This window comes from Juglans regia, chromosome 12 (genome assembly GCF_001411555.2).
Source record: "Juglans regia cultivar Chandler chromosome 12, Walnut 2.0, whole genome shotgun sequence".
In the NCBI taxonomy this organism is placed as follows: domain Eukaryota; kingdom Viridiplantae; phylum Streptophyta; class Magnoliopsida; order Fagales; family Juglandaceae; genus Juglans; species Juglans regia.
In genome coordinates, this window is record NC_049912.1 from 9867733 (window position 1) to 9888474 (window position 20742).

Here is a 20742-nt window from a genome sequence, read left to right on the forward strand (position 1 = left end):
TTCATAAACTTCTAAAAATGAGGTTACAAAGAGTATTTAAACCAAAACCTAATTAAAACCCTAGATAAAATAAAACACCATCTTCCAAAAATACCCCTGAGTGAACAGTGTTGCGGCTACAGAACTGCACTACAGTAACTCAGCTACAGTAACCCTAACCCCTAGTTCAATAAAATAATAACTTTCCCAACATCACCTTACATAGGCATAAAACCCAATTATTCTAAGCAAATAAAATAGGTCTTTGAAATTAATTAAATAAGTTGAAAGCCTTCATGTGTCCAAAGCCTATAAGTCATGTTGTTGCTCTTTCCATAACTTATGAAATGAATCAAAGCATAATCTTTATCGTTTAAGCCCTTGAACTTGTATTTAGCCCATCTGGAACTTGCAACATATCTTTAAGACTAGGCCCACCTTGGTTCCCATCAGTGATTCCTAGCGGTATGTTTAGTGGATTGCCACTTATTAGGGAGTTAAAGTACTACATTGATCTTGTGCCAGGTGCGACAATTCCTAACCGACCTTTATTTGAAGAACATGACTCCTTGATACACTTAAAGGGACAAGGTAAGTTGTTGACTAGAATGTATGCTAAGTGGGAGGATTGTATTGTGACTTTTCCTCATGTATTCAAATACACACAAGGTATGGAAAATTTTGTGGTTGATGCTTTAGCAAGAAGGTATGTCCTTGTCGTCATTTTAGATGTAAAATTGTGGAGACTTGAATATAATAAGGAATTGCATGCTAATGATAATAACTTTGCTAGTGTATATGGAACATATGATAAAGCATCGTTTGCTTGTGTGTTATAGACTTTGTGTGCCTACTAGTTTTATGCGTAAGTTGCTTGTGTGTTATAGACATGGTGGTTTGTTGGGTTACCTTGGTGTAAGGAAGACTTTTGTTGTGTTGCATGAATGTTTGTGGGAATATCATTTGCCATTCAAAGACGTGTTGCAGGAACGTTTGTGGAAGTATCATTTGTCATTCATTGATGTATTTCATGAATATTTGTGGGAGTATCATTTGCCATACATTGATGTGTTGCATGAACGTTTGTGGGTGTATCATTTGCGTTTCATTGAGTTTGGATATAATTGGAGTGTTCATGCCACTACTAAATTTTCACCAATTGAAATTGTTTCTAGACTTAATCAATTTCCTCATTTAGATTTAAAGTCTTCACCAGTTAATGATAAGTGTAGCTTGGATGGACTATTCTAAATTCTTGAACAAATTAATTAAAATGCATATCTAATGGATCTTCCAGGTAAGTATCATGTTTCTACTATTTTCAATGTTACTAACCACTTTCCCTTTGATCCAGGTGGAGATTCGAGATCAAATCCTTTTGAGCAGAGGGGGAATGATGGGAACCAAGATGGGCATAGTCTTAAAGATCATTTGCAACCTCCAGATGGGCCAAGAAGATCAAGGAGACAATGCAAGGATTGATGCAATCCACTTGGAACGAGTTTAGCAAGAGCCCAACATTCAAGACGGGGCTTGAAGGATGAAAATCTAGTTTTTATTCATTTGATCAGTTATGGAAGAGGACAACGACAAGACTTAAAGGCTTTGGGCTCTTGAAGGGTTTCAACTTATTTAATTCATTTAAAGAACTTATTTTATTAGTTTAGAATAATTGAGTTTATTATGGGAAGCACTTAACGGGGCCTATGTGATGGGAACCAAGATGGGCCTAGTCTTAAAGATGATTTGCAACTTCCAGATGGGCCAATAAGATCAAGGAGACAATACAAGGATTGATGCATTCCACTTGGGACGAGTTTAGCAAAAGCCCAACATTCAAGATGGGCTTGAAGGATGAAGATCCAGTTTTGATTCATTTGATCATCTATGAAAGAGGGCAAAGACAAGATTTAAAGGCTTTGGGCTCTTGAAGGGTTTCAACTTATTGAATTTATTTAAAGAACTTATTTTATTAGTTTAGAATAATTGAGTTTATTATAGGAAGCACTTAAGGGGCCTTTGTAAGGGCATGTTGGGAAAGTTATTATTTTATTGAACTAGGGTTAGGGTTACTGTAGCCGAGTTACTGTAGCGCCGCACTGTAGCCGCAGCACTGTTCATCCAGGGGCACTTTTGGAAGATGGGGTTTTATTTTGGCTAGGGTTTCATTAGGTTTGACTTTAAATACTCTATGTAGCAACATTTTAATCAATTTATGAAGTTTATGAAATTTGATGAATTTATTCATTGTGAGTTGAGCTTTACTCCTCTTGTTCTTAATTGAACTTTTGAACTTATCAAAGATAAATCACAACCTTTGTGGTGTTCCTCCTTTGTAATCTGGGTTCTTGAGACGGGTTCTTCAACGGGTCTAGATTTTAATATTATCTAAGTTCTTGAAACGAGTTCTCATCGGGTCTAGATTCTCCATCCTTGACTTGATTTTGGCTTTCTTGGGGAGTTTTCAAACTGATTGTGGGTTCAAGGGATTCCATTTCCCGCGGGTTCATATCATTTGGTGTTCAAAGCAAGGTTTCCAATCAGGTCTGATTCTACCTTCATAGCCATGTGCACCATGTCCTCTATCTCCACATAATGCTGCAATTCAATTACATTAGCTATGTCCCTATTCAACCAACTCAAAAATCTAGCCATGGTGGCCTCTCGCTACTCCTCTACATTAGCCCGAATCATCGCCACCTCCATCTCCTTATGGTAATCCTCCACACTCCTAGACCCCTGTGTAAGATTTTGTAATTTCTGATAAAGGTCTCTATAGTAATGGCTAGGAACAAATCTCCGCCCCATGAGAGCTTTCAACTCTCTCCATGTCTCTATAGACCTCTCATAATTCCTTCTCCAATTGGTCACTACTTGATCCCACCAAATAATAGCATAGTCAGTGAATTCAATTACCACCAACTTCACTTTCTTCTCCTCAGAGTAATTATGGCAATCAAACACCAACTCTATTTTTTTCTCCCACTCTAGATAAACCTCAGGGTCGGTTCTACCTTGGAAAGGTGGTATTTTCATTTTGATGTTACCAAATTCTCTATCTACACCATTCCGATCCCTTAGATTCCCCTCAAATCCTCTTTCATGCCTAACTCTTCTATTTCTACTTGACCCAACGTCAGATGCTAAGTCTTCCTCATCCTCACCATTTCCTTCATTCTCATACTGATTTTCAACTCTATGCTCACGTCGCCACCTGTCCCTCCCACCTTGTAGAGTTCTAATCGCTGCTTCTTGATGATCAATCCTATCCCTAACTTCACCCAACACCAAGTTCAACCGCTCAAACTGTGATAGGAACCAAGGTGGGCCTAGTCTTAAAGATATGTTTCACTGTAGCGCGGCACTGTAGCTGCGGCACTATTCATCCAGGGGCACTTTTGGAAGATGGGGGTTTATTTTGGCTAGGGTTCCAATAGGTTTTGCTTTAAATACTCTATGTGGCCTCATTCTAATCAGTTTTAATGAAATTTATGAAATTTGATGAATTTATTCATTATGAGTTGAGTTTTACTCCTCTTGTTCTTAATTGAACTTTTGTACTTATCAAAGGTAAATCACAGCCTTTGTGGCGTTCCTCCTTTGTAATCTGGGTTCTTGAGACGGGTTCTTCAACGGGTCTAGATTTTAATATAATCTAGGTTCTTGAAACGAGTTCTCATCGGGTCTAGGTTCTCCATCCATTGACTTGGTTTTGGCTTTCTTAGGGAGTTTTCAAATTGATTGTGGGTTCAAGGGAATTCCATTCCCGCGTGTTCATATCATTTGGTATTCAGAGCAAAGTTTCCAATCAGGTCTGATTCTATCTTTTAATTTTAGCACCCTTAAATTTAATTCTAGGGCTTCATTGTTCTAGGGTTGCCAAAAAAAAAATAGAAACAAAAAGTAGGCTGCTGAAATTCTTAGGGTTTTGGGTTTGGCTGAAAGTTGCATCACCTAGAGTATCAAAATTCTAGGGTTTCCTGCATCTCTAAGTTTGTCAATTGCTTGGAGTGTCGTTCCATTGATTCTCTTCTATTTCATTTTCCATGCTTGTGTGTTTGAATTCAATTGGTTGGTTTTCACAATTGAATATTGCTGTTTGTAGATGAATTAGAGAAACGAAAAGAAAGGAAAAGAAAAGAAAAGAAAAGAAAGGAAAGGAAAGGAAAAGAAAAGAAAATTCCAAAAAAAAAAAAAAAAGAAAAGAAGAAGATGAAGAAAAGAGAAGGTAGGATATTCAAAGTTGCTACATAGTTACAACAAAGAGAAAGAAAGAAATTTGTTGATTAAACCTTATGATCAAAGGGGCTGCTGCATACATCACTCAAGTTGGTATCTTGTCTTATTGTTACTCTTTCATTCGTATAACTTCATTGATTCTCGTGTCATTTTTATTCCTTCATGTTTCTCTTGTTCTTGTTTCCTGGATCTAATTACTAGTTGGGATAAAACAAGGTTGCTTTCTATTGATTGTGTTCAATTAGTTCTTAAAGAACTTGAGTGGGAAAACTCTCGAGGTAAAAGGCAAGAGAGTGTGAGACTATTATCGGGAAAAAGCCACTAAGAGTGAAACACGAGTAGAGTGCCATTATTCGAGTGTAAACACGTAAGGGTGTGTGAGGTTTTCCACTAACATTCTTTTTGTGCAGCATATTATGGTGTCTCATAGAAGTGACTCATCACCAAAAGGTGTGGCAGATAACTCATCCTTTGTGTTGCAAGCCATGCAACAATAGTTTGAGCGGTTAAACTTGGTGTTGGGTGAAGTGAGGGATAGTATGGATAATCAAGAATCTGAAGTTGGATTGGGGGGACATAGAGGTGTTAGGCATGGAAGAGGCCTTAGGGCAAACTCAGGGGGTCGAGATGGAGTAGATAAGAACCTTGGGAGTATCAAAATGAAAATACCATCATTCCAAGGTAGAACTGACCCTGAAATTTATTTAGAGTCAGAGAAAAGAATAGAGCTGGTGTTTGATTGTCATAATTACTCTGAGGAGAAGAAGGTGAAGCTGGTTGTAATTGAGTTCACTGATTATGCCATTGTTTGGTGGGATCAATTAGTGACCAATAGGAGGAGGAATCTTGAGAGGCCTGTAGAAACATGGAGAGAGTTGAAAGCTATCATGAGGCGGAGATTTGTACCTAGCCACTATTATAGAGACCTCTACCAAAAATTACAAAATCATATACAGGGGTCTAGGAGTGTAGAGGACTACCATAAGGAGATGGAGGTGCCTATGATCCGAGCTAATGTAGTGGAGGATCGGGAGGCCACGATGACAAGATTTTTGAGGGGGTTAAATAGGGAGATAGCCAATGTAGTTGAATTGCAACATTATGAGGAGGTAGAGGACATGGTGCACATGGCTATGAAGGTGGAGAGACGACTAAAAGGAAAGGGTACATCAAGGTATACCTCGGTTTCTAGTACTCCTTGGAAATCTAAGTGGGACAAAAATGATCAAGTTGTAGCAAAGGGGAAGACCGAACCACCAAAGGGAAAAGATTTGGGTGAGGCTGAAATCTCAAGAAAAAGAGAGAATGAGTTGAAAAACAATTGTGAGGCCGAGAGTTCAAAAAAAGAGGAGACTGAAAGAAAAACAGAGAGTGAAAAGAACAAAGAGAGTGAGAGGAAAAAAGAGAATGAGGCCGAAACATCAAAAGAAAGAGAGAGAGAAAAAGAAAATAGAGAGGTGGTTGACAGTCAAGAAAAAAGAGTGGAGCCACAAGAGGAAAAAGAAAGAGAGATTGTAGAGCGAAATAAAAAGACAAAAGTGAGTTTTTATGCTAAGGCAAGCTTTTATGCTAACGAATTTAACGACTCTTTGCCTAGTGTTGTTGTTTCTCTGTTGCAGGGATATGAGGTCGTGATTCCTAGAGGTGTGTTTAGTGGATTGCCACCTATTAGGGAGATAGAGCACTACATTGATTTTGTGTCGGGTGCAACTATCCCTACCCGACCTTTCTTGGAAGAACATGAGTCCTTGACACACTTAAAGGGACAAGGTAAGTTGTTGACTAGAATGCGTGCTAAGTGGGAGGATTGTATTGAGACTTTTCCTCATGTATTCAAATACACACAAGGTATGGAAAATTTTGTGGTTGAGGGTTTAGCAAGAAGGTATGTCTTTATCTTCATTTTAGATGCAAAATTGTTGAAACTTGAATATGATAAGGAATTGCATGCTAATGATGATGACTTTGCTAGTGTGTATGGAACATGTGAGAAAGCATCATTTGGTAAGTTCTATAAACTAGATTGGTACTTGTTTAGAGAGAATAGATTTTGTGTGCCTACTAGTTTTATGCGTAAGTTGCTTGTGTGTGATGGACATGGTGGTTTGTTGGGTGACCTTGGTGTAAGGAAAGATTTAGGGTGTGTTTGGGTGTCCAACTACTCTCAGCTATTCTCAATGGCTCTCGTACGGATAGAGATACTTCACCATCCAAACACCCGAAAACACTTTCAAGTCTTCCCCCATGTGACTCTACTGTGTTTCGAAGGACCGAGTGAAAAGAAATCAAGTCTGCCCCCGAGGACAACATCCCCTCACCCTTTGCACGGTCTTCTTCCCCAAATCATCCGAGTCGTCCTCGCACAGCTGGGAGAGAATCCCCCCACAATGAACCAGAGACTCACCCGTACTCGACCTCTATCTCCCTCTCTACTTTACCATTTCTCCTCGTTCTCTCCCTTTCTCTCTGTGTCTCTGGTTCGTAGTACGCGAACCTAATGAGTTGGGAATCAAATCTCTCCAAAGTGATTCGCTGCTCCCTCACCGAGCGCATGCTCCATGCTCCATCCCATCTCTACTGAACGATTTCGATATCACTGGCTTTTGGCAGTGTATTTTGTCTGACGAAGATTTGATTCCTCAACCCGTGCCCCTAGAATCCCACATTTTCCTCATAACTATAAACCACCCATGGCCAAAGCCACATTACGTACTAGCCAATCGAAGTCTAGGGTTCGAAAGCAACAACACTCAAGATTGATTCCCACCACATTATTCATCACGGGGCCTCAGACGCGATCCTTTAAGGTATTTGCAATCTCTATCCCTATTCTCTACTTTACTGAATATGCTTCCATGGGCTTGGCTTCTATTAATTTGGTAGATAAATATTTATGAATGCAGAAATTATGAGGATCTGAACGATTTCTATATAAGCTGATTTGGGTATTGTTCAGTAGGCTTTATATACTACATTTCATAAGAAGAAGTCAGGTGTAGTTGGGAGGTTTTTCCCTCTAACCCGGACTAATATATACTACATTTCATTTATTTGAAAACCAAGCATTTCTACCAAGAAAGTACTCAAAGATCTTTGGTGCTGGATAATGGATGGAAAATCCATTCCGTGCCTTGGTAATGGCTGTCATGGCCACTTCCACTAATTCTAATTAAACATGTTTATATATATATATATATATAAACATACCCAAGTGCCTCCTAGAACATAAGTACACAAAGATCTTAATTGTTGACAACAATTCATCAAGTCCATCCTAGTTAATTGTGATATTTAAGGGTTAGTCCGGTTGAATACTAGAGTAGTTGAAAGAAACATTCTCCATTAACATGTTTCTTCATGAATATTATCATTGCAATTTGCATTCATTCATCCAATACAATTTATATATTATGTCTAGGGGTTTCGATCTAGCTTTTTCTTGTTTTTTGACTTGGATCATGTCCTTTAATTTTCGGTGTTTTGGGATGTTATTGTATGCAGTATCATGCCATGCTCTGTGCAATTGATTAATTTTAGGATTGAAATATATATATATTCTATCCCTTCAAACGAAGAACACTCTTACTTTAAGTGATAGGTCCCTTGATAACGTAAAATATAATACTCAAGAATTGTCCTCTTCGGGTGAGGATGAACCACCTTTACTGGAATAATTTTTCTGCTACCTTCATTGATAACTTTCGGCTGCTTAAATAGCAGACCATGCTTACACACTGAAACAGAACACTAAAACAGATCTTGCGGAAACAGAGGAACAACCTAAGCCACTACCAGTAGCCGACGCCTAATAAAAGGGAAATGACTCACGTATTTAACTGAATAAAATGCAACAGCAATTAATCATAAAACAGAAGATAAAACAGAAGATAACATAGAGCCGAAATATCTCTAACGGCTATGACCCAGTCCATGCACGTATGCACGTTGTTTCCGCGCATTACGTCCCGCGACGAACGCTACGTCCCGCGCATTACGTCCCGCGCACTACGCGCACTATGTCCTGCGACGAACGCTACGTCCCGCGCATTACGTCCCGCGCACTACGCGCACTACGTCCGCTTGCGTCGATTTTGTTCGTCTAACCTCCTCCCAAATATTTGGGATTTGGTTTGAGTCCTCTAGCTGAACGTCGTGGTGTATCAATACTTCCCCCACTGGGTGGACGCTTGTCCACAAGGTCCACATTTGGAAATTGCTCCATCAATGATTGAGCCCTCTCCCACGTGGCCTCTTCAGCTGGCAAGTTTTTCTATTGAACCAAGTGTTCTTCTTCAAACTTTTTGCCTTGTTTGACCCAGCGGGTATCCAGGATGCGTTGCGGCTCAAGTATGATCGTTCCTTCATCATCTATAGGCGGTAACTCTGTAGAAGGCGGTGTATGTTCTCCCAAAAATTTCTTTAAGAGGGAAATGTGAAAAACTGGATGAATGCGGGCTTCGGCTGGCAACTGCAGCTTGTAAGCAAAGGCCCCTATTTTTTGTAGCACCCGATACGGCCCATAAAACTTACTGGCAAGCTTTTGGTGGGCACGTTTAAAATCTATCTGTTGCCGATAGGGATGCAGCTTCAAGAATACCATGTCACCGACTTCAAAATTGACATCCCTCCTCTTATGATCAGCGGTTTGTTTCATACGATTGATGGAGGTTTCTAGATGAGCTTTGAGTTGCCTTAATAACTCATCTCTGTTTTTCAGCTGCTCATCTATTTCGTGGACGGAAGAGTGACCAGTAGGATAAAGTGGAATTGTGGGAGGTGGTCGTCCGTATAAAGCTTGAAACGGCGTCATCCCTGTTGAGGCATGATACGTTGTATTATACCATAACTCAACCCAAGGAAGATAGGCACTCCATTTGCGCGGCCATTGATGCACAAAGCACCTAAGATATTGCTCTACACAGCGGTTAACGACTTCCGTTTGTCCGTCGGTTTGCGGATGATAAGTGGAGCTAAGCTATAATTTTGTGCCTGACATTTGAAAAAATTCTTGCCAAAACCTGCTAATGAAAACCGGGTCACGATCACTAATGATAGATTTTGGCAAGCCATGCAGCTTGATAACTCCTTCCACAAATTTTTCAGCCACACCTTTAGCAGTAAATGGATGAGCTAAAGTTAGGAAGTGTGCAGCTTTGCTTAACCTGTCCACTACCACCAGTATAGTATCTTTGCCGTTGGACGTGGGTAATCCTTCAATGAAGTCAAGAGTGATATCATCCCAAACTTGGCAAGGAATGGGCAACGGTTGGAGAAGTCCCGCAGGTGAGAGTGTCTCGGATTTCATCCTCTGGCATACTTCACAGTGCTTAACATATTCGGTTACAGCTTGATACATTTTCGGCCAATAAAATTTATTTGCCAAGCGTTTGAAAGTCCGCAATATGCCTGAATGCCCTCCGATCTTTGTGTCGTGAGCATCGTGTAGCAACTGCTTCCGTAATTCTCCTTGGGAAGGAATGAGTACCCTGCCTTTAAAGAAAAGTAACCCCTGATGTTGTGTATAGGGCCCTTCGTTTTGATTCTTGGTCACTTGCGTGATTGCCTGGATGTATGGGTTTCCTTTGTATGCCTTCCGAATTTCATCCCATATAGTTACGGTGGGTAAATGGATGTGGTTGAGGACTGGACTGTTGGGCTTGCCTGAAAGGGCATCCGCAGCAGAATTTTCACGACCTGGGCGATAGGTGATTTCATACTCGTAGCCTAGTAATTTGGCTACCCATTTTTGCTGCTCTGGTGTTGCCAAACGTTGTTCCATAAAATACTTTAAGCTGCGTTGGTCGGTTTGGATGAAGAATTTCCTCCCCAATAAATATGGTCGCCATGTGCGTATCGCCTCCACAATAGCAAGCATTTCTTTGGCGTAGGTGGACCATGATTTTTTTGTAACTCCCAGTGCACGGCTCATGAAGGCAATGGGTTTGCCTTGTTGAGTTAAGATTGCGCCTATTCCTTCCCCTGCAGTGTTCGTTTCTATAGTGAAGGGCTCATTAAAATTTGGCATGGCCAAAACAGGGGTGGTAGTCATCGCACGTTTAAGAGTGACGAAGGCTCCTTCGGCTTCCTCACTCCATACATACTGCCCTTTCTTGAGGAGGTTGGTGAGGGGTCGAGCGATGATGCCATAGCTTCGAACAAATTTTCTGTAATATCCTGTCAAGCCTAAAAACCCACACAATTTAGAAATATTAGTTGGTGTAGGCCATGCTACCATGGCAGCAATTTTCTGATTATCGACCTTCACTCCTTGAGGCGTAACAATGTGTCCCAAATACTCTAGCTCCTGTTGGCAGAATACACATTTGCTGGCCTTAGCAAAAAATTGTTGTTGCCTCAAAATCTCCAAGGATTGTTTAACATGCGTCACATGCTTTTCCCAAGTAGAGCTATATATGAGAATATCATCGAAGAAGACTAAAATAAACTTTCAAAGATAAGGTCGAAATATAGAGTTCATAATGGCTTGGAACGTAGAGGGTGCATTACATAGACCAAATGGCATTACTAAATATTCATAATGACCGTTGTGAGTACGAAATGCAGTTTTGAGAATGTCGGGAGGATTTACTCTTACTTGGTGATATCCGGCCCTTAGATCGAGCTTGGTAAAGTATGAAGCACCATGTAATTCGTCTAACATGTCGTCTACCGTCGGAATGGGAAATCGATCCTTGATGGTGGCGGTATTGAGTGCGCGGTAGTCCGTGCAAAATCGCCAACTACCATCTTTTTTTTTTACCAATAATACGGGTGACGAGAACGGACTGGTACTTGGACGAATAAGGCCGGAATTCAGCATCTCCTGCACTTGTTTTTCGATTTCCTCCTTCTGAAAATGTGCATATCGATACGGTCTTACATTGATTTGCTCGGTCCCTTCCTTGAGCGTAATGCAATGCTCAACCTCACGCACTGGTGCCAGACTTGAGGGCTCATGGAATACGTCCTCATAGTCTTTAAGGATCCTCTGCATTTCTTGTTGCTTAACATCAACTGGCGCAGCAGGTGAGGCTTTGCTCAAAGTTGGCTGAATGTATATCGCAAATAGAGCATGGCCTTGGCGGAGCTCTTTCGATATTTTAGTCGGTGTTGCCTCCTGGATTGCTCGCACGTCTACACCTTGCAATCTTCGGTCTTGGTTTTGCCAAGTAAAGTCCATGGTCAATTTCCTCCAATCACAGACCACTGATCCGAGCATTTCAAGCCATTGCACACCAAGTACAAGATCTAAACCTGTTAATGGCAGAGAAAAAAATGGTGAGATAAAACTCGGTACCCTGTAGCTCCACTCGTACCTGATCGTAACGCCCTTGGCATTTTAATTTTTCTCCATTGGCCACCCGGACAGAAAATTCTTCCGTGGGTACTACTGGCAATTTGAGCATGTTCGCCAAACGCTCACTAATGAAGTTGTGCGTCGAGCCTGTGGCGCCCCCGACCCCCATGTAGAGAAAACACGGGAATCGAGACGCCGGGATGATGACAACACGGTCACACATCCCAACGAAGTGCCAGTGTGTGTACATGCAACGGTGTACAACAACAACGCAGCGGATTAGTCAACTAAGTACCAGAATTTAAATACAAGTAAACATCAGTAAAGTTTTAAAAGTAGTTATACAGTCATCCAAAATAAGTTAACACATGTCCTAAAAATACAAAGGGTAAAATAAAATAACAATAAACAGTGATCCCAGATCACTCCTCGGGCGGAGCCGTCTCCTCAGGCTCACCCTCCTCCTCCTCATCTGCATCAAAATCTGCGTTACCACAGAATGGTACCGCAGGTAAGTATAACCCAAAAATATACTCAGGAATATAAAATGCATTAATACCACCAACATGCATGCATATGAAGAAATATGCATTTTCCTCAAAATATCATTTTCCCCGAAAATGATTAATTTATCAACACAAACTAAAATCCCATTTGGCCCAAAATAATCCGTAAAACATTTTCCCAGAAAATGATTTACACAAAATCCAACTCACACTACTTTCCCAGAAAATAGTCCATTTAATCCGTCAATACCCTATGCACCATGGCCTCCCCTAGGGACCATCCGCACGTCCTGGCTTCGTAGCGATGCCCAGTTCCGCGCCCAGCGCGTACATGGCCGAGCACTCACTACGCAACGAGCGATGCCCAGTTCTGCGCCCAGCGCGTACATGGCCAGACATCCTCTAGTCCCCGCCAGCAGAAGGACCACGGAGTTGGCACGAATCTCTCGTCCGATCCCATTGTCGCCCAGCGACAATCCAGGGGACGTTACTCAGTTTATTCCGCTCCCGAGTAACCAGAGGAGCTCCACCGAGATAATGCCCCATCTCGGCTTGGGGTTCGTGATACGCACGCACCCAAATTTCATTCTCACATGAAAACCCAGTTTTCATAAACACATGAACATGAATGCAATACACGAAAACCCAGTTTTCCTTTACAAACATGATCATGCATGAAATAATGATATGCACATGTACCAACACAAATCCACATTCCTCGATAACCAATAACCAATCCAATCAAACCAACCCAAACAACTCCAATCATAAATCCATCCGACCCCCGTACTCCTCGGACTCAGTCCGGCATGCCAAAAAAATACAGTGAAATGCGTTAGTGCAAAAAATACATAAAATTCATGAGAATACTTTGGAGAAATACTTACAGTGCAATATAATAATTTCCGGAGGATCACGGAGTTGAAAAAGGCGACGTCTGAGCAACACCACAGTGTAAAATACACTGTGGCCGTGGGTCACAAATACCCACTTTTCAACGGAGACAAACGAAGACCCCAAAATGATAGGGTAGGGCCTAGAGAGGTCGGTGAAGCCAATGGTGGTGGTGCTTTGCCGTGGATGACGGCGCAAATGGTGGTTTAAGGCCAAAAATGCCGAAATCGGAGATGGACTTGGTGGGGCTTCACCGGTAACGGATCGGAGCCGGGGTTGGGTCCAAAGGGTTGCCAAGAGGTCGGGGATGAAGTGGTAGGAAGATGGTGGACAATGGCGGTGCGACGGCAGCGCAACGGCGGAAAGAGTGCCGCGGCTTCGTGGGTCTCGTGGGAGCTAACGGTGGCACGAACGGCGGTGATATTGGTGGGGTAGGACGGCCAGCAGCTGAGGAATGCAAGGGACCGGGCGGTGTCGACCACTGCCGACGGACGGCGGCGCTGGGAGGGGACGAAGGATCGGGCGGAGGAGAGGGGAGAGAGAAAAAGAGAGAGAGCTCGCGCACGGGGGGAGAAAGCAGCGGGAAAGAAAGAAAAAGGAAAGAAAAAGAGAAAAAAAAAAAAGAAGAAAGAGAGGAAAGAGAAAAATAGAGGGAAAGAAATGAGGTCTAGTCCTCATAACTTGGGTCACGAAAATGATTCAACGGAAATGATTTTAAAACCACAAATTAAATAAAATAATTTAAACGTAATGGTAAAGTCAAATTGAAATAATTAAATCTCACAGTAATTAATTTAAATATTAAAAGCAGTTTAAATGCACAACAATAAATAAATATTAAGAAAGCACATAAAAATAATTTTCACCAAATTAAAAATCCTAAAAATAACCCAATTAAAATCCAGTAATTTTAAAACAAGAGAATAATTTTTGAATCCATAAAAATAATTCCTTCAGTAAAAATACACTAAAATACGGGGTGTTACAGAGCCGCTGTCCACCAGAACCACCACTTCGTGAGGACCCATTCTCGCTGTTATGCGCATGGTTTTGGGACCCGACCAACCTGTTAAAGCATGCAACGTGATCTCGGGTTCTTGTTCAGGTTCTTGTACTTCCCCTGTTTCACCACCTTGGTCTTCCTCCAATGTTTGCTGATCAGTAATATCTTCGCATATGACATTATCCGTATGCCCCTCCAAGAGCAGTAACTGTGGTTTTTGACATTTATGCCCAGCAGTGAAGCGTTGATTGCAATTGAAACAGAGACCTTGAGCTCTTCTCTTTTGCATTTCTTCCCATGTTAAACGTCGGATTGGAATTGCAGGATTAGCAGGGGCTACACGCGTGGTTGGTGGAAAGACTAGCGGAGCTCTTGTGAGTGGTGATCGCACAAACCGTTGCTGGCATGCAAGCTGTTCGTCCCGCATTCGTGCCAAATTAATGGCCTCCTTGAGGGATTGCGGCTTAAACATCCTTATCCCATCAGAAATCTCCGCCTTCAAGCCCCCCATGAATGTCCCTATTAAAGCTTTTTGCGTCCATCCACGTACCTTATTGCCTAGCTTCTCAAACTCCCGTTGATAGTCTCGCAATGTTCCCGTTTGCCTGATCCGTGAGAGAGCTTCATCAAAGTCTTCGCATCCCGATGGCCCGAAGCGAGCCCATAATTCCTCTTCGAATTTTTCCCAAGATATCACATTTCCTTCTTCACGTAACGTCCTGCGAAGCCACTGCCACCATTGGTTGGCTTCCCCTTCAAGGTGGTACGCAGCCATGGGAACTTTTTGGTTCTCTGCCGTATTCTGATATTCAAAGAATTGTTCCACCCGATTGAACCACTCCGTTGGATCGTCTCCAGAGAAGCGTGGAAACTCTAACTTGGCTGATTTGGACGAGAGGATCATCCGTCCGCCATCTGGGTTTTCGTGGTGGTGATTGCCCGGGTTTGAGGTATCCGGCTTAGTGAGCAATACATTGGAAAGTCGATTGAGAGTTTCCTCCATTCTCTGTAAACCCTCTTGCACAGCGCCCAATCCATACTCCAAGTGCTCAATACGCTCCTTGTTGGTTCCCATGCTTAACCTGGCTCTGAGGCCAATGATAGGTCCCTTGATAACGTAAAATATAATACTCAAGAATTGTCCTCTTTGGGTGAGGATGAACCACCTTTACTGGAATAATTTTTCTGCTACCTTCATTGATAACTTTCGGCTGCTTAAATAGCAGACCATGCTTACACACTGAAACAGAACACTAAAACAGATCTTGCGGAAACAGAGGAACAACCTAAGCCACTACCAGTAGCCGACGCCTAATAAAAGGGAAATGACTCACGTATTTAACTGAATAAAATGTAGCAGCAATTAATCATAAAACAGAAGATAAAACAGAAGATAACATAGAGCCGAAATATCTCTAACGGCTATGACCCAGTCCATGCACGTATGCACGTCGTTTCCGCGCATTACGTCCCGCGACGAACGCTACGTCCTGCGCATTACGTCCCGCGCACTACGCGCTCTACGTCCTGCGACGAACGCTACGTCCCGCGCATTACGTCCCGCGCACTACCCGCACTACGTCCGCTTGCGTCGATTTTGTTCGTCTAACCTCCTCCCAAATATTTGGGATTTGGTTTGAGTCCTCTAGCTGAACGCCGTGGCGTATCATTAAGCTTTGCTAGCTAGCTTGAACAAAATTTTTATCCGTATTCAAATCCTATACAATTTAGATGTTAACATTGGTTTGTATGTTTGATCCATTAGGCTGCTATTAAATAGATCTAACTGAGGAAAAACAAGTTCATGTGCATCAATAATCAGTCCTAAATCCTAAGTGCTAGAGGAAGAATGGAACTTGAGATGGATCAGGATCTTATGGCTCGAAACTGAGGGCTGGTACTGATCATCATGGGAAAAATGTCAGTTACAAAAAAAATCTCATTTATTATTATTAAGTTAATGACGGACCTTATTCCTTAGCTAGGTAGGTTTCGAGGAACCTATATATAAGATCAGATCATCTTTATAACTACAGATCTTCTTAAAAATTATTTGAATGGATATATATATATAGAGAGAGAGAGAGAGAGAGAGAGAGAGAGAGAGAGAAACAAGATCAGGTAATGAAATTGAGGGAAATAATAAAGAATTTGAAACAAGTTCAGAATTCCACTTCATTCTATACCACTTTTGATCTTTTTTATTTTCGGTATGTTTCTGCTTTGATTCTCTACCTATTTATTTTTGTCCTGCATGCATGCATATTTGTCATGTCTCCAGTTGCTCTTCAAATAGTGACAAGCCAACATTTTTTCACCTACCCTTCCCTAATTTCCCTCCCGGCCCCCTTATAACCTGCTTGCTTTGTCATGCACATAAATTCATAACATAATAAATGTGGTACACATCACCTGCATACTTATAATTTCGATTGAGAGAAGGAGAGGGAGCCAGATTATGGTTTGAATGTTGCAGAATTGATTGTGCACAGAATTCCTTAAACCTTCATGAACAATATATTAATCGGCATATATGAAGTCATGTTTGTTGAAATAAATTAAAAACAAAAAAATACAAACTGAAGATAAAGAAAGACAGGGTGTTTCAACAAACCCTCCTTATTGGTTTGATCCATGAGATATTTTCCTATTTTACTTTAAACTCAAACCCTCCTTATTCGAAACTATATATAGTGATATGTACATTAGAATAGGAGTGGGAACTGCTGAGAGGTCAAACATTAAACACATTTGGTGTTTGAGATAATTTGTTTTTTGCAATCATTGAGTAGGTTGATTTGAATGAAATGAAGCTGTTTTTGTGGGACTCCCCTGCACTGTGAACTCAGTCCATAAATTTTTGTTTGATTTGAATGAAATCAAGCTATTTATTGGTTTGTTGTGTTTGAATGTTGTTTTTGTTTGAATATTTCTTTGTGACATGAAACTCTAGTTGAGGAGGACCGTTTGTTGTTTTTGAAATGAAGCTGTTTTTTTTGGACTCCCCTGCACTGTGAACTCAGAACATGATTGTTGCTTTATTACCTATTATATATATAGGTAATTTATATATATATTACCTATATATATATATATATATATGTTTGCTGTAAAGATTTATCAATTGACCAACTACCTTGTTTTTCATCATTGACAACAGATTCTCTTTTTAAAAATAAAAAAAGATTAGGCATTTCATTACTTGGTTTTTCATTGTTTTTCGTTAAGTTCGAAATACACTGAATTGAAGTTGTATATAGCTGCTCTTTCTGTAAGTCTAGTTGGCATTTTTTGAGCTGGTGACAGATTCTGAGAATATTTTTTAATCAAACTGAATTCTGGACTTTCATCTGTTTTGAATAGGCTTCTGTTTTTAAAGTTGGGTCGAATTGCTCCTTTATTTATTCTGTTTTTAAAGCAAGCAGATTCTGCTTCATCTAGTTTGGAAGTTATTTCTGTCCAATTGCCTACTATGGCATACAATTTGATTGCTTAAGTTTGGATTTGGTCTAAAAAAAAATCTGCACCTACAAAGTTATTAGTTGGAATGGTAGGATTTGCTTGTTCCTTGTTTATTTGGTCTAACAAAAAATCTGCACCGTTTTATTGTCTCTTTCAATATGGATTTTGATTGGGAACACCAGTTTTTTATTTGTTACTTGATTGAATAAACCCATATTGGATTCAAATGTAAACCATCAATTTAGCATCTCATGTTACTTAAATTGCTTCTCTTGGTGCCTGACTTTTCTCAATTTAAATATTACAGCGATATTATCTCAGATCTTCAACACGTGCTTTGAGAGAGGTATGAATATTTGTTTTTATTTGTCATTGACCCATGCGCATTGGGCTATTACTTGCTATGATGTTTACAAAGCACTAGATTATTTTAATTTGTATTTTTGCCTTATTAATTGTACACATGATTTTGACCATATATATTGGACTATTAATTAACATTGGTACCATATTCAAATAACAAATATGTTACTATTCTACTTAGTTAAACAATTAGGTTACTATTCTAATTAGTAACCTAATTAGTTACTATTCTAATTAGTGAAACAATTAGGTTACTATAACATATTAGTAAAACAAATATGTTACTATTCTAATTAGTGCTAGCAAGGGAACATTGGTACCATGTTATTTTACCATGGTACCAATATGTCACTTAAAGTTGTATGCAAATATTTTAGTGAAACCATATTTATTATTATTTCACATTTTGGAGGATATATTATGAACATTCTTTTAACTAGTCAACTATTACCTGGAGAATATGTGATTTTATTGGATTAGCTCGCATACTTATGTTTGCAATGAGCAGCACTCCATGGATGAGTATGAGGTCCAGCGTGATCACGAGTTGTGGACCGATGGATTGGAGGAGATGTTCGTAGACATTCTCTACCAAGAGACTATTGATGGAAAATTGGTTGGGTCGAAGATCACCAACCGTGATCATCTGAGACTTGCAGAACAGCTGTCTCGAGAAGGGAGGAAGGCAATTGATGCCTCACAAATTAGGGGGAAAATCACTCACTTGAGGCAGAGGCTGCGGATGTTCACGGATTTAATGGGCCAAACAGGAATGGGTTGGAATCCAAGTACAAAAACTGTAATTGCCACCGAGGAACACTGGGCTAACGCAATAAAGGTAAAAAAAATTATCAAGAATAGTTTAATTTGTTGGGTCCATGTTTGAATTATATGCTTCGATTGATTTCAATAAGTTTTTGGGTGTATATGACAAGTATAATATAAGTTTTTTATTTGGGCTAGGTGCGTAGCCAATGGAAAAAATTCAAGACTAATGGTTGTCTAGACTGCGATCTACTGTGCACCATTTTTGGGCAGTCGGTGGCGACGGGTGTTTGCCATTTTGCGTCGACGCAGCAACCCCCTACGAGTGAGGAGGAGGACCGACTTGAGGAGGAGGTGAGGGCAAGGGGCCCCGTACTGGGAACTGTCACGGACGCGCCGATAGATCTCGATGGGCCAAACATCTATGGGCCAGCTGGGAGACAGAGACAAGCTCGTCGTCGAAGAAGGGAGCCGGTTCGGAGTAGCATATCCCCAAAATTTAGCAAAACTTTGGAAGTTATGGCCGCCACCGCCGCAATGAGAAATGAGTTGGATAGGCAGTTTTTAGAGGAATGTAGTAGAAAGCGAAGCAAAGGCGATGAGACTGAGTTTGGTTCGGATGCGTCATATAGCAAGCTAGGTATTGCTATGAAGTTTTTGGATGAGATTACCCCGTCGCTCCCTGCACATCAATATAATAAAGCAGTAGAAAAGTTTATGCATGACAAGGCAGTCGAAGCATTCTTAATGATGCCCCCGAACCGCAAACTTGATTGGATTTGGGGGTTGCAGTGACGTAGCTTGTCTCTTGCCGGGATTAAATATATTTTTATGTTTGCGGATATTATTTGTCATTGACATTGTTATTTATGAGCTGCTTAGGTAAACATTTTTATTGTGGTTGTTGTTTATTGATTTATGGACAACGGTTTAGATTTGGGTGTTATAATGACCTTGGATTATGAATGCTTATAATTTATCAACTTCAATTATTTGGCTTGTGTTTTATTGTTATTCTATTAAATAATCACTAGTTATTAGAATGGATCAAGTGATAAATCATTATTAATCAATTTTCACACAACAGAATAGATGTTGGGAATTGGTCAGATGATGAGCCGCAAGTAGAGGCAAATAATGCCTCCGAGGCTGGCTCAAGTGGTAACAAGCCTCCAAGCCATGACGATTACGAAGCTTGGAGGAGAGTAGGAGCATCTAGTAGTAACCAGCCTCCAGTTTGGGACGAATACCTACGTAGGAGGATGCGTGATGATTCGATTTGGGATAACATGTTTATGCTTACACTCGCAGCAGCAAAGGAAAGCGCATTGCCAGCCTTTGAGCGAATGCCAGAACACAATATCGGCTTACGTGGACGAGACTATATAATTGCAATTCTCAATGGACATCCGAATAACTGTTGGAATTTATTTCGGATGGAGATATACGCATTTGAAGCGTTATGCAATACATTGCGGGCCAATGAATATCTAACAGCAACAAGAGAGGTTTCTGTGGAGGAAGCTTTGGCAATGTTTGCATACACGGTCGCACATGCCAAAGTTCAACGAGTCACAGCCGATCGATTTCAACACTCTACTGAAACAGTTAATCGGCATGTGTATGCAGTGATGGTTGCTCTATGTAATATTGCTCCTGATGTAATTGCAGCTACACATACTACTGGGGTAGCACCATATATTCAAGGCAATCCAAAACATTATCCATGGTTTGAGGTAAAAATATTCTTACTTTGGTTTAAAAAAAATCAAATATATGGTTCAAAATTAAGAGACCATAATTGGTCCAATTTTTTTAAAAATCCCTCGAACTCACAAATGTTCAATATATGATTGCAGAAATATATTGGTGCAATTGACGGTACTTATATCGATGCATGTGTGCCTGCCGAGGCAACTAACGCGTATCTGTCTCGTCATCAACAAGTTAGCCAAAATGTGTTGGCAGCCTGTGATTTCGACATGAAATTCACATTTATATACGCTGGCTGGGAAGGCACTGCCCATGATGCACGCCTATTTATGGATGCATTGAGTCGTCCAGGGATCGATTTCCCATTGCCTCCTGAGGGTAAGAATTATTACCCATTATTTATTGAGTTAGCATTTTTTGTCATGATGTAACGTATGATTCCCTTATGATAGTTTTTTTGTGATTTGGTTTTTAGGTTATTATTACTTGGTTGATTTCGCCTTCCTGTGCACATTGGGGTT